Source organism: Schistocerca serialis, chromosome 1 (assembly GCF_023864345.2).
Source record: "Schistocerca serialis cubense isolate TAMUIC-IGC-003099 chromosome 1, iqSchSeri2.2, whole genome shotgun sequence".
Classification (NCBI taxonomy): domain Eukaryota; kingdom Metazoa; phylum Arthropoda; class Insecta; order Orthoptera; family Acrididae; genus Schistocerca; species Schistocerca serialis.
The window spans coordinates 1,024,157,795-1,024,174,081 of NC_064638.1; the positions used below are offsets into that span (position 1 = coordinate 1,024,157,795).

Here is a 16,287-nt window from a genome sequence, read left to right on the forward strand (position 1 = left end):
AGTACGCAGGAGGACATTGTTATCAGGAGAAACAAAACTGGCATTCTACGGATGTCAGGTAGATTAGAAAATTTGTAAAGGTACTAGGTTAAAGTTATAGCGGAATTGGTGAAGTTCAGTGGCAGGAGGAACAAGACTTCTGGTCAGGTGAATACAGGGTTAAGAATACAAAATCAAATATGGGTAATGCAGGAGTAGGTGTAATAATGAATAAAAAATAGGAACCCAAATAAGCTACTATGAACAGCATGGTGAACAAATTACTGTAGCTGAGATAGACAAGTTTATATGCCAACTAGCTCTACAGATGATGAAGAGATTGAAGAAATGTATGACGGGAGAAAAGAAATTATTCAGCTAGTTAAGGAAGGTGAAAATTTAATAGTCATGGGGAACTGGAATTTGTTAGTAGGAAAGGAAGAGAAGAAAAAGTTGTAGCTGAATATGGACTAGGGGTAAGGAATGAAAGAGGAAGCCTCCTGCTAGAATTTTGCACAGAGCATAACTTAATCATAGCTGACACTTGGTTTAAAAATTGTGAAAGGAGGCTATATATGTGGAAGAGGCCTGGAGACACTGGAAGGTTTCAGATAGATTATCTAATGGTAAGAAAAAGATTTAGGAACCAGGTTTTAAATTGGCAGGGGCAGATGTGGACTCTGACCACAATTTATTGGTTATGAACATTAGATTAAAGCTGAAGAAACTGCGAAAAGATTGGAAGTTAAGGGGATGGGACCTGAATAAACTGAAAGAACTGGAGGTTGTTGAGAGTTTCAGAGAGAGCATTAGGGAACAGTTGACGAGAACAGGGAAAAGAAATACAGCAGAAGAAGAATGGTAGCTTTTAGAGATGAAATAGTGAAGGCAGCAGAGTATCAAGTAGGTAAAAAAGACAAAGGCTAGTAGAAATCCTTGAGTAACAGAAAATATATTGAATTTAATTGATAGATGAAAAAATATAAAAATGCAGTAAATGAAGCAGGTGAAGAGGAATATAAACGTCTCAAAAATAAGCTCGACAGGAAGTGCAAAATGCCCTAACTAGATGACAGATGTAAGGATGTAGAAGTATACATCACTAGGGGTAAGACAGATACTGTCTACATGAAAATTAGAGAGACCTTTGGAGAAAAGAGAGCCATCTGTATAAATATCAAGGGCCCAGATGGAAAACCCATCCTAAGTAAAGAAGGGAAATTAAAAAGGTGGAACGAGTATATAGAGGTTCTATACAAGATGATGTATTTGAGGGCAATATTATGAAAATGGAAGAGGACATAGATGAAAATGAAATGGGAGATACGATTCTCCATGAAGAATATGACAGAGCACTGAAAGACCTAAGTCAAAACAAGAAGGCCATGGGAGTAGACAACACTACATTAGAGCTACTGATAGCCTTGGGAGAGCCAGCCATGACAAAACTCTTCCATCTGATGAGCAAGATGTATGAGACAGGCAAAATACCCTCATGCTTCAAGAAGAATATAATAATTCCGATCCCAAAGAAAGCAGGTGTTGATAGATGTGAAAATTACCGAACTATCAGTGTAATAAGTCACAGTTGTGAAAAACTAAAACAAATTCGTTACAGACAAATGGAAAAATTGGTAGAAGTTGACCTCAGGGAAGATCAGTTTGGGTTCTGTAGAAATGTTGGAACATGGGAGGGAATACTGACCCTACGACTTATCTTAGAACATAGGTCAAGGAAAGGCAAACATACGTTTCTAGCATCTGTAGAATTAGAGAAAGCTTTTGACAATTTTGACTGGAATATTCTCGTTCAACTTCTGAAAGTGTCAGGGGTAAAAATACAGTAAGCAAAATGCTATTTACAATTTGTACAGAAACCAGATGGCAGTTAAAAGAGTCGAGGGTTACGAAAGGGAAGCAGTGGTTGTGAAGGGAGTGAGACAGGTTTGTAACCTATCCCTGATATTATTCAATCTGTATATTGAGCAACAAAAGAAAAATTTGAAGTGGGAATTAAAATCCATGGAGAAGAAATAAAAACTTCGAGGTTTCACGATGACAGAATGATTCTGACAGTGACAGCAAAGGACCTGGAAGAATAGTTGAATGGAATAGACAGTGCCTTGAAAGGAGAATATAAGACAAACATCAACAAAAGCAAAACAAGGATAATGGAATGTAGTCGAATTAAATTGGGTGATGCTGAGGGAAAGAGATTGGGAATTAGATTAGGAAATGAGACACTTGAAGTAATAGATGAGTTTTGCTATCTGGAAAGCAAAATAACTGATGATGGTCGAAGTAGAGAGGATATAAAAGGTTGACTGGCTATGGCAAGGAAAGTGTTTCTGAAAAAGAGTAATTTGTTAACATCGAGTATAGATTTAAGTGTCAGGAAGATGTTTCTAAAGTGTTTGCATGGACGGAAGACCATAACAACAACAACATCTGATACTTGTGGTCAAACAAACTTCATTTTTTGTATCCAGAGATATTTGACATTAAATGTTACACCTGACTCACTGCCTGAACTGGAACAGCTTGCAGTTTGCATATCAGGACCAGATATAGATAATTTTTGGGGTATGATAAAGACATAAAAATATGATTTTTGCATATAATGTGTTGAAATCAACTGTTTCTAGAAGTTAAATGAAATCTGGAATGGTAAATGTAGTTGCTTGTAATCAATCTGTTTCCAGTTTGATAATACATTTGTAGGAGAGCTATAATTAATTATAGAATCTGAATTGACAGGTATCAAAATTACCCACAAACATACTAAACCTCATGTTGTATGGTTATGCCTATATTATTTTACCTTTTAGCTATTCTTGAGAAGATAAAAATGAGGGAAGACAAAACAGTCATCTGAAGGTGAGATAGGTGGGTGCTACATAGACACAGATCACATAATAGCACTAGATTTGTCTAGTCTGCCAAATGCTTGCCAACCCACTGCCCCCTCCACCCTTCCTCATGTACAGATAGAGGCTAGAGAAAAGCAGAAAGCTTGAAAGCTATTCCAATTTTTGCATTAACTGCAGCCTTCAGTATTACTTCCGAAACTCTCAGACTGTCACCTTTCAACCTAACGTAGACCTGGGGCAACATTACAGATCAGTATGTCACTGCAACAGTGGGATGCCACTTCAACACATAACCTATTCTAGTAATCCCACCGGAGAAAGGAACCTTTGGCTTAATGTGGAATGCAAACAGCATATTGTTCCTGGTGAATTGAGGGGAAAGACTAGGTTAAAGGCAGACAAATATTCTGTGGTCTCCTACTACCTTTGGTTTCCAGGCAAGCACTTCATCACTAGACTATTGAACCTGACTGTTACATTCCAAAAAATAATGTAGACCCAAAAAAATGACAGTATTGTGTTCTCTTTCTGTTGGCATGCATATAACGTCACATACCACAAAACTCCATTACATCATGAGACGAAGTTAGCATCTGGACTCAGTAGGTTCATTTCACCCAAACTTTTTTGATGTGTTAAGTGTATATACACCACTTGTAAATGAACTGTAAGCTGCAGGTTGGTGCTAACTTTCCCTTTCCTCTGTAATCCGCACTTAAATATTCATTATCAAACTAACTGTGATTTAACCAGTATCATTGAGTGAGAAGAACAGTTTGTACTAAGAACTCAGCAATGCTGAACTAAATGTGTTACAAATTCAAAGCCAAGATGAGAAAGAGGAGGAGATGTCATTTTTCAAAATACCACTTCTTTTCACAAGGTGTGATGGTTTAAATGAAAACAGAGGCCCAGCATCATTTTAGATTTAGTGCAGTACAAGAGAGATTGCATTCCTGCTTCTGTGTTTAATGCGATATTTTTTGACATTTTATGTGATCACCTCAGTTATGTAGCTGTCTTTACGGCTGGGTTGAAGCAGGGGGACTCCATTCATTGCTCTGTCATTTTCCTGGATCGTGTCCTCAAAGTCAGACTGCCTGAAGAATTTACTGCCTTTGATGCAGAATTATATGCAATCTTGCGGGCAGTGAAGCATATGAGACATTCTTCCAGTGCTGAATTTCTTGTCTGTTCCAATTCTGAGTGTGCGCTTCATTCTCTACAATATTTGTACCCAGCAGATAAAGTAGTCCAGAATATCCAGGATGCCCTCCTCCAGCTACAACAACTGGGGAAGGAGGTGTCGTTCTGCTGGGTACCTGGGCACAGGTGTATTGCGGGGAGTGAAAGGGTGGATCTAGCAGCCAAGGAGGCATGTAGTGATCCTGAGTTACTTCATTGTACCATCTCCCTGCATGCTATAACCTTGCTGTTGAGGTACAAGGCACGTGTCAATGGGAAAACGATTGGCTGAAAGTGACCAACAATAAGCTCTGTCTAGTAAAGCCCATAACTTGGCTGTGTTGTACCTCCTTCCAACCATGTTAATGGGACAAGGTCCTTCTTACTCGTCTTCGTGTAGGCCACAGCCCTATGGTGCATGGCTTTTTACGCGAATGAGATAACCCTCCAGTGTGTGGTGCTTGTGGTGTGCAGATCACTGTGCACCTCATTTTATTGGACTGGATTTCATTTTCCGACCAGTGGGCCCTGGCTGATTGGCCAACGGATCTGCAATCTATTTTAGGTAACATTCAAATATATGTTGTTAGAGTTTTAAAGTTTTATGAATTCTCCAACAGTTTTTTCAAGATTTTATGGAGATGGTTTTAATGTATAAACAGGGTGTCTGGCTCACCCATATTTTACATAAGTGGTCAGCCAGTGACATTTTCCTGTGCCTTCCTTTTAGTTCCTTTGTTGTTTTACTTGTGTACATTTTAGTAATTTTATCCACATTCGTTGCTTTTAATGTGTGTTTAAAGCTGTTGACAACCTCGCCATTGAGAGCTCGTCAGCTCAAAGTCGCACACATAAGCACACAGTTCAGTTGAACATTATTGATGACAGAAATACTCTGCCTTAAACTGTGCAGGAATGTTTCAATTTTCTCAAATTAATTCAGAGACAGTTCACAAATGTAGGACATGTATTGTGTAATTAAGTATTAAAGTAACCATATACTGTAGTGCAAATGGTTTTCGTATTCAGACCCCCCCATGAAACATGGACCTTGCCGTTGGTGGGGAGGCTTGCATGCCTCAGCAATACAGATAGCCGTACCGTAGGTGCAACCGCAATGGAGGGGTAGCTGTTGAGAGGCCAGATAAACGTGGGCTTCCTGAAGAGGGGCAGCAGCCTTTTCAGTAGTTGCAGGGGCAACAGTCTGGATGATTGACTGATCTGGCCTTGTAACACTAACCAAAACAGCCTTGCTGTGCTGGTGCTGCGAACGGCTGAAAGCAAGGGGAAACTACAGCCATAATTTTTCCCAAGGACATGCAGCTTTACTGTATGGTTAAATGATGATGGCGTCCTCTTGGGTAAAATATTCCGGAGGTAAAATAGTTCCTCATTCAGATCTCCGGGAGAGGACTACTCAGTAGGACGTCGTTATCAGGAGAAAGAAAACTGGCGTTCTATGGATCGGAGCATGGAATGTCAAATCCCTTAATCGGGCAGGTAGGTTAGAAAATTTAAGAACGGAAATGGAAAGGTTAAAGTTAGATATAGTGGGAATTAGTGAAGTTCGGTGGCAGGAGGAACAATACTTTTGGTCAGGTGAATACAGGGTTATAAATACAAAATCAAATAGGGGTAATGCAGGAGTAGCTTTAATAAGGAATAAAAACATAGGAGTGCGGGTAAGCTACTACAAACAGCATAGTAAACGCATTATTGTGGCCAAGATAGACACGAAGCCCATGCCTACTACAGTAGTACAAGTTTATATGCCAACTAGCTCTGCAGATGATGAAGAAATTGATGAAATGTATGATGAGATAAAAGAAATTATTCAGATTGTGAAGGGAGACAAAAATTTAATAGTCAGGGGTGACTGGAACTTGACAGTAGGAAAAGGAAGAGAAGGAAATGTAGTAGGTGAATATGGAATGGGAGTAAGGAATGAAAGAGGAAACTGCCTGGTAGAATTTTGCACAGAGCATAACTTAATCATAGTTAACACTTTGTTCAAGAATCATGAAAGGAGGTTGTATACATGGAAGAAGCCTGACGATACTGGAAGGTATCAGATAGATTATATAATGGTAAGACAGAGATTCAGGAACTAAGTTTTAAATTGTAAGACATTTCCAGGGGCAGATGTGGACTCCGACCACAATCTGTTGGTTATGAACTGTAGATTAAAACTGAATAAACTGCAAAAAGGTCGGATTTTAAGGAGATTGGGCCTGGATAAACTGACTAAACCAGAGGTTGTACAGAGTTTCAGGGAGAGCATAAGGGAACAATTGACAGGAATGGGGGAAAGAAATACTGTAGAAGAAGAGTGGGTAGCTTTGAGGGATGAAATAGTGATGGTAGCAGAGGGTCAAGTAGGTAAAAAGATAAGGGCTAGTAGAAATCCTTGGGTAGCAAAAGAAATATTGAATTTAATTGATGAAAGGAGAAAATATAAAAATGCAGTAAATGAAGCAGGCATAAAGGAATACAAACGTTTAAAAAATGAGATTGACAAGAAGTGCAAAATGGCTAAGCATGGATGGCTAGAGGACAAATGTAAGGATGTAGAGGCTTATCTCACTAGGGGTAAGATAGATACTGCCTACAGGAAACGTAGAGAGACCTTTGGAGAAAAGAGAACCACTTGTATGAATATCAAGAGCACAGATGGGAATCCAGCTCTAAGCAAAGAAGGGAAGGCAGAAAGATGGAAGGAGTATATAGAGGGTTTATACAAGGGCGATGTACTTGAGGACAATATTATGGAAATGGAAGAGCGTGGAGATGAAGATGAAATGGGAGACATGATACTGCGTGAAGAGTTTGACAGAGCACTGAAAGACCTGAGTCGAAACAAGGCCACGGGAGTAGACAACATTCCATTAGAACTACTGACGGCCTTGGGAGTGCCAGCCCTGACAAAACTCTACCATCAGGTGAACAAGATGTATAAGACAGGCGAAATACCGTCAGACTTCAAGAAGAATATAGTAATTCCAATCCCAAAGAAAGCAGGTGTTGACAGATGTGAAAATTACCGAACAATCAGCTTAATAAGTCACAGCTGCAAAATACTAATGCGAATACTTTACAGATGAATGGAAAAACTGGTAGAAGCTGACCTCGGGAAAGATCAGTTTGGATTTCATAGAAATATTGGAACACTTGAGGCAGTACTGACCCTACGACTTAACTCAGAAGATAGATTAAGGAAATGCAAACCTACATTTCTAGCATTTGTAGACTTAGAGAAAGCTTTTGACAATGTTGTCTGGAATACACTCTTTCAAATTCTGGAGGTGGCAGGGGTCAAATACAGCGAGTGAAAGGCTATTTACAATTTGTACAGAAACCAAAAGGCAGTTATAAGAGTCGAGGGGCATGAAAGGGAAGCAGTGGTTGGGAAGGGAGTGAGACAGGGTTGATGCCTATCACCAATGTCATTCAATCTGTATATTGAGCAAGCAGTAAAGTAAACAAAAGAAAAATTTGGAGTAGGTATTAAAATCCATGGAGAAGAAATAAAAATGTTGAGGTTTGCCGATGACATTGTAATTCTGTCAGAGATAGCAAAGGACTTGGAAGAGCAGTTGAACGGAATGGACAGTGTCTTGAAAGGAGGATATAAGATGAATATCAACAAAAGCAAAACTAGGATAATGGAATGTAATCGAATAAAGTCGGGTGATGCTGAGGGAATTAGATTAAGAAATGAGACACTTATAGTAGTAAATGAGTTTTGTTATTTGGGGAGCAAAATAACTGATGATGATTGAAGTAGAGAGGATATAAAATGTAGACTGGCAATGGCAAGGAAAGTGTTTCTGAAGAAGAGAAATTTGTTAACATCGAGTATAGATTTAAGTGTTAGGGAGTCATTTCTGAAAGTATTTCTATGGAGTGTACCCATGTATGGAAGTGCAACATGGACGAAAAATAGTTTGGACAAGAAGAGAATAGAAGCTCTAGAAATGTGGTGCTACAGAAGAATGCTGAAGATTAGATGGGTAGATCACATAACTAATGAGGAGGTACTGAATAGAATTAGGGAGAAGAGGAGTTTGTGGCACAACTTGACTAGAAGAAGGGATCGGTTGATAGGACATGTTCTGAGGCATCAAGGGATCACCAATTTAGTATTGGAGGGCAGTGTGGAGGGTAAAAATTGAAGTGTCCATTTGAACAAAAATAAATATTTTCTGTTTCCTCTATCATTCTACTTCAGTTATTCTTTATGTGTTCTTTGCAAGTTTTAACACAGTTCACAGAAAAGTACTCGAATACTTCCATAATTCACAAATAGTCTTGGGCACATTCGAGTAATTTAGGAGTCCATTCAACAAATAGCAGAAGCATTGAGCTGTTGACAGGCACACAAAAAGAGAAGAAAGATTTACTAGCTTTCAGAATCAATCCTGTCTTGAACTAGAGTACAAATACACACACAAAAACCACACATACTCACATGCAAGCGCACACACATATGTATGGAGTGCAGCCATGTATGGAAGTGAAACGTGGACGATAAATAGTTTAGACAAGAAGAGAATAGAAGCTTTCGAAATGTGTTGCTACAAAAGAATGCTGAAGATTAGATGGGTAGATCACATAACTAATGAGGAGGTATTGAACAGAATTGGGGAGAAGAGGAGCTTGTGGCACAACTTGACTAGAAGAAGGGATCGGTTGGTAGGACATGTTCTGAGACATCGAGGGATCACCAATTTAGTACTGGAGGGCAGCGTGGAGGGTAAAAATTGTAGAGGGAGACCAAGAGATAAATACACTAAGCAGATTCAGAAGGATGTAGGCTGCAGTAGGCACTGGGAGATGATGAAGCTTGCACGGGATAGAGTAGCATGGAGAGCTGCATCAAACCAGTCTCAGGACTGAAGACAACTACAACAACATTCAGACATTAGTCAATTTGATAACATGAAGATCATTTTCTGCTTATGGGAGAGGGTGGGGTGGGGGCCACAAAGGGATTGATGGGTGGGGGAGGGGTGTTTTTTCCAATTGAATTGGGTCCAGCACTGTTGACGTGCATAGTGTTAGTGACAGCAGTGTGAACAATGGTGCTCACTACAAATGGTTTATAATTTTGAAGGGTATTCATAAATATTACAAGGTGTACAACTTTTCTTCCGCTGTTTGCCGATAGGTGGCGACAACGGTAAGTAGTGGTCAAAAGAAACAGATCGCAGATATCAGGCAGTTAACTTGGACCTCAGTCAACATAACATCATTCAAACATTACTCGATTTGTGTCTGCATCATAAAGTTGTTTTTGATTGAAAATGTCAGTTTACGAGCGTAATTCTCGTCATTTGTGGGAGGTGTTACTGTTTTGTTTCAGTATGAGGAAAACTACGGCTGAGTCTCATCAAATGCTCTCAAGTGCGTGTGGTAAGGACGCTGTTAGTGAAAGAACATATCGTGAGTGGTTTCAGTGCTTCAAGAATGGTGATTTTAACGTCATAGACCAGCATAGTGGTGGAAGAGAGAATGTTTTCAAAGATGCAGAATTGGAGACATTACTGAGTGAACACTCGCTTCAAATTCAAGAAGAATTGGCACGATTAGTGGTAGTGACACAGCAAGCCATTTCAAAATGTCTCAAGGCTATGGGCATGATTCAGAAAGAAGGAACTTGGATCCCATGTGAGCTGAAACCAAGAGACGTTGAACGGCATTTGTGTGTTTGCTTCAAAGACAAAAACGAAAGGGATATCTGCATTGCATTGTAACCGAGGATGAAAAATGGGTTCATTACGATAACCCTGAACGCAAAAAACATGGGGATATCCAGGCCATATTTCCTCATCGACAGCCAAACCAAATGTTCACGGCTACAAGATCATGCTCTGCATTTGGTGGAACCAGTTCGGCATCGTATACTATGAGGTGTTAAAACCAAGTGAAACAATCACAGGTGCTCATTATCGAATGTGTTTGAGGAGAGCAGTAAAAGACAAACAGCCGCAATACAGTGAGAGGCACGGTAAAGTGATTTTGCAGCATGACAACGCTCAACCCCACGTTGCAAAAGAGGTCAAAAGATACTTGGAAACTTTAAAATGGGAAGTCCTACCCCAGCTGCCGTATTCTCCAGACATTGCTCCCTCTGACTATCACGTGTTGAGATCAATAGCACATGGCCTGACTGACCAACACTTCCTATCTCATGAAGAAGTCACAAATTGGATTGATTCATGAATCGCTTCACAAGATGAACAATTTCTTTTGTGCGGGATTTGTACACTGCCTGAAAGATGGGAGAAAGTAGTGGCCAGCGATGGAAAATACTTTGAATGATACATATGTAACCAATTTGTTTCATTAAAGCCTCAAATGTTGGGGAAAAAATGGTGAAAGCAAAGTTATATACATTGTATTATTTTAAATTATTCACTCCACACTTTGAATATAGATGCTGTTTTGTACACATCTGCATCTCGAATTGTAGAAATCTTTCCTGTGTAATAGAAAATTTAATACAAATTGTAGTATGATACTACACTTGACAGAATTCCACTGTATATGTCAGCCAGTGTGTCTTGAATAAAATTGGTGCTGGTACTTTGTATTCTGCTACAAATACTGTTTTTCCTATTCTGTAATTTTTTTATGAATTTTACAGAGAATATTTTTTTCTTACATTCTGACATTTTGAAACAGACGCTGCATATAATCAACATAGTTGTGCTCCATAATTTGGTATTACATTGCAGTCATATCAAAGACAGCAAAAAGTGGAAGCATGTATAATACATAGTTTTCTCCCATTACCATTAAAGTATGATTTGGCCCTAAGTATAAACTTTTTGAACTTGGTATATAACTCACACACTTGTGACTGCTGTTGAAGTGTGTTTTGTTATCTCAAGTGGAAAGCAAAACCTCTTGTCATCAGTAAAGTACCACATGAAAATATTGTGTGGAGTTATGGGTTTCTGAATGGGGCACCTTTTATTGGGCAGTTGAATGACCAGTCCATTGTTGAAGCAGATTTATGGGAGCTTCCTTTGCTACTAACTTGGAACTCATTAGCACATTAGCAGAAACAAAGTCTGCATTATCATGTTGGCATTGAAGTATCAAGCACCCACTGAGGATTATGAGGTAAAGTATTCCCTTCACTATGTTCTGTTCAAGAAGTAATGACCCATACAACTTATTTACCAACACTGCACGAATACATTAACTTTTTGCGAATTATAAAGTTTGTAAATTCATATGACATTGTTGCCCGAGATAGCTTGGTCAACAAATTCAAAAGGCAGACACTATGAGGTAGTGGTTTTACTGTATTCTATAAAACTGTTCTTCTCAGGCAGCATTGCCTAAGGAAAGACATTAACAATTATGAGAAGGATAGATTGGTATTCACCATAAAGATGACACGTTAAGTTGCAGACAGGCACAACGGAAAGACTGTTACACACTGAGCTTCCAGCCAAAGCCATCTTCAAAAAAGAAGAGAAAACACACACACATTCACATGAGCAGGCACTCCTCATGCACATGGGACCGCTGTCTCTGACCTGAGTCTTGCCTTAGTGACCAGAGATTCGACCTGAGTCTGGCTTGAATGGCTGCAGATAGGGCTCATGTGTGCAAGTGTGTGCCTGCTCATGTTAGTGTGTGTGTGTGTGTGTGTGTGTGTGTGTGTGTGTGTGTGTGTGTGTGTGTGTGTGTGAGTGTGAGTGTGTGTGTGTGTGTGTGTGTGTGTGTGTGTGTGTGTGTTTTCCTTTCTTTTCTGAAGATGACTTTGGCTGAATGCTCAGTGTGTAATGGTTTTATTGGTGTGCCTGTCTGCAACTCAATGTGTCATCTTTACGGGAGTAACAATCTATCCTTTTCATGCTTCTTGGTATACAAACCTGGACTTTCCAAAGAAAGACATTCCTGTTTCACTAATAGCTATTGGGTGTAAATAAATTCTTTATTTGGCATTAGTGCCCAATTTTGATCTTAGGTTATTGTTGAGCTATGCTATAGGTGTGATGAAAGTGACCTTCTAAGATAAAAACCAGGCGGAAGTGTAGAATAAAGCTCAACCAAACTTCCTTTTTCAGAAATTTTGATGTCTTTGAATATGTGTTGCTATTCAGTGTAGATATCTATGATAGGTGTAGTGTTGTAATTGTGTTGAAATGTTGTCTTGTCACCAATGTCTTAGTGTCCGTCTGCATAAGACACTAAAAAGAAGAGCTACACACTAAAAAGAAGAGCTACGTGGCACCACCCTTCTCTATCACGTTTTTACTACACTTTATTCAGATGTTATAAAACTCACACTGACTAAGCAACATGATTTTTTCTTTTTTTCTTTTATGTATGTACAGACAAATCTTCCATCACCTTAGACAACTTGTGTTTTGCTTTTTTGACTTAGTTTTCAACCTTTCAAAACATACAACAAACACTGTGTTTTGGCAGCTTTCTGCCATCCCCTTCTTGCCCAAATACAAGTCATCAAAATGTTTTCCACATAAAAGATTTGAACCAATTTCTACTTGTTTGAAACCTGTTGCACCAACAGATGTTAGGAACCAAGACTGATTACAGCACTCCGTACAAAACGGCCACTGGTTTTAAATACTGTTTTGTCACAAACATTCTTTTCTGTTTCTTGAGATACTTAATTGTATAGAATGGTGATTGATAACCCAAAATAAGCCAAACAAACAAATCATTTTTCACATTTCACTGCTGCAATTCCACATGCAATAGGACAGGTAAGTTTTTCATCCTAATGTAAAGTTTGTAGAAGCTGTGGTTTTCTACCCTACTCGGTGTAGATAACAAAAGTTCAGTATCAGTCTGCTCACAGTGACTACTGGAATAAATTGCAGTTTTGAATGGTTGGTAACAATTAAGATCATGCATTGGACAGCTGGCTTGTAACAGAGTCCAAAGTGCGGTAAGGTGCTCATAAATGTACAAGATCAGTTCAGAGTGAATCCAAAAGAAAGAAAACCGTGAAACAAGCAACTGCCAATCTCAGTATCAAATGGTAACAAGCAAATGGCACTATCTGGTCGTATGCTGATATTTAAGTGGAGAACTTAGCAAAAGGGCATACCCATTTTGCTTTCGGGTTGAGCCACTGCAGAGCCACGAGTAATTGTTACTATTGCCAACCATAGCATTTCATACTCTGTATCAATTCTGCAGTAGGGCAAGGAACCCGAATAACTGTCGAACACAAGATGTATTCTATAGGCTAACATTTTCTAAACTGCTTTCATTGTTTGAAAGGTGGTTTGTAGAATTTCAAACACTTTTTGGAGCAATGTAGGTAAACTTCAGGAATATAATTCTCTGTTAACCATACAAGAACATTTGGAGATCTGAAATGTCTTGCTTTGTCCATAGTTGGAATTCCTTGTTGATGGGTATTAGATATATTATGTTGTGAAAGTTCTCAGTAGATCAGAGATTGATTTCATTTTCGCCACTTCCAGCACATACATAAAAGGAAAAAGGTAACTGCAGTAACTTCATGCAGTTATGTGATATTACAATAAAAGAGTGAAGTGACCAAATCATTTCTTCTCTACAGCAGAGTAGTTATTACATTCTTGCCAGTCTGATTAATATCTTTTTTTGAATGTCTGAAACTGCCCTTTTTCTGCTAACTGTTTGATTTTTTTATGGCAGTTTGTATGTTGTGTTTTTTTATGTACCAACATCGAGTGTCTACAGCTTTTTTCATTTTTTGCATTGACTTTGCTGTGGGAACCATCAGGTTTTGTCTTCTGAATGGAAAGGGTGCTACAGTATTTTATGAAACAAAGTGAAGCTTCACCGGGATTTAGAGGATGTGTGATATTATGTCAGTGATTACAAAATTGAGTCAAATTTACAAAGAACTTGGCAGTATGAGCCCACTTATCAGTACGATGTTGCACTCCCTTTGCCATGAATACGTATGGTTGGGAAGTGCATCGTAAATCCATTGTATCTTCTCCTGATGAAAACTCTCCCACAACTGTTGTATTTGGTCCTTGATATCCTGTATACTGGAATTGGGGTGTAGTTGACATCCAAGCTGATCTCACATGTTCTGTTGGGCACAGATATAGGTATCTTGGTGGCTGCAGGAGTACCACATCACGTTCACAGAGAAAGTACCATGTGTGGACAAGCATTATCCTGCTGGAAAATGACATAACAATAGTGTTGCATGACAGGTAACGCATAAGGATACAAGATGTATGTGACATAAGATTGTGCCATCTGAATTACCACAATGTATTTGGTCCTTGATATCCTGTATACTGGAATTGGGGTGTAGTTGACATCCAAGCTGATCTCACATGTTCTGTTGGGCACAGATATAGGTATCTTGGTGGCTGCAGGAGTACAACATCACGTTCACAGAGAAAGTACCATGTGTGGACAAGCATTATCCTGCTGGAAAATGACATAACAATAGTGTTGCATGACAGGTAACGCATAAGGATACAAGATGTACGTGACATAAGATTGTGCCATCTGAATTACCACAATCACTTCCAGCCATGTCCAGAAATCATACTCAGTGGCTCCCCACACCATGTTGTCGGAAGTAACACTGCTGTCTGTGCCTCTCCAAGACAATGGACGAATGAGACGTCTTCCGAGGTTGCCACAGCCCTCGCTGGCAATGGTCATGTGAGGTAGTGCACAACTTCATCGATGAACACAGTGCACTGCCATTCATCAGCAATTCGTGCTTTCCTGTCGTGACACCATTGCAAACACAACCATTTGTGTTGCAACATTAATGGCAGTCTATGCATTGGACAGTAATTCCATAGTATGGCTGCTGCTAGTCTCTGACTGACGGTGCAGAATGACATAGAATTTTGCCGGGAGTCTATTACTTGCTTTGAGATGGTAGGTGCAGATGAGAAGAAATTACAATGTGCTTGGTGCACAGCGATCCTCCCTTGTCTTGATCAGATTTTGTCAACCAGATCCTTGATGATGAGTTTGCCTGCCCTCACATATCCATACGGTCCAACATTGGCCGTCTGTCACATCTGGATGTCTCAGAATTTTGGGTATTGCGGGATTTGACCATTGGACCAAATGGAGATACACAATGGGGCTCCTTTCAAACTTTGTCAGGTGCTGGTAACACTGTCTCACATGGTATGTGGCACCTCCACGTCCTTCTCAGAGGTCTCTCAACAACTGATGCTGTTCATGCCCCACATATACTGGACCAGACCTAGCAGCAACACTAAACACAAACAACATTAATGTACTCTGGTAGCCATTCTACCTGTTACAGAAAATTGCAACTCTAATCATTTACATATTCGCTGACGGTGAAGTTTCATTGACATTCAACCATGTCTTCTGGGTGCTTCATAGGCAGGGTAATTTATAAATGTTACCTTAGCAATGTATTTAGCTCTTTGTGTAACCAGTGCTCTCAAACAGGTCTTTCCCAGACAGACAAATATTCAGTGATGAAGTGTCTAAACAAGAAAAAGAGAGAAAATTATAATCATCATAAATTGCAATATACAATAGTATTGTTGCTTGTTTCTTATAGTGGAGCTCTGGTTTAGCAATGGATTTTCTAATGTACAGACAATGTATTCCTTCTTCCTCAACATAGTGAAAGATATAAATGAAAATAGCTGTGCCTATTCATTATCTTTTATGACTTAACAAAGACTTTTCGACTTTGTAGACCACGAAATACCACTACAAAGACAAGGCATAAGGAGTTAAGGGCAAGGCATTCAGTTAATTTCAATATTATTTGATCAGCAACATTAGTTGATCTCATGTGGTGCAATATTTAAGGCCAACTCAATTCAGGAACAAAGAATACTTTTTGGGTGAAAAATGAGTATGTGATGTTAGTTAATAAGTTTGTGAATGTTTATTTAGTGACCAGAATGAGATTTTCACTCTAGTGAGTTGGGGATTCTTGCATTGGCATCTAATATGAGATCGTTTATCCCGCCGTGATTGTATTTATTAACAATCAAGCGACAGATCAGTTTTGACACCTTGGTCATTGTCAAGTGAACATGATCAGTTAGATCATATGTCACTCCTCATAAAATAAACATGTGTTGGTGACAGTGCATGATAGCGAACAAAAAACATTAAAGCAGTGGCAGATACAGAAAAAACTCAAGGAGGTGGTGCTAAATATTTCTGAATGTAAACTAGCTTCCTAATCTGCAGTTAGTTCATATTTATAACGCTACATATCGAAGGTTCTGTGTACAAG

The 16,287-nt window shown here is 39.2% G+C and overlaps 1 protein-coding gene across 2 annotated transcripts in view; it reads left to right on the forward strand.

Moving 5' to 3' along the window:
* The window catches only part of LOC126413612 (nucleolar complex protein 4 homolog A), a 146,794-nt gene that overhangs the window by 23,249 nt on the left and 107,258 nt on the right, over positions 1 to 16,287 (forward strand). The window lies entirely within an intron of this gene.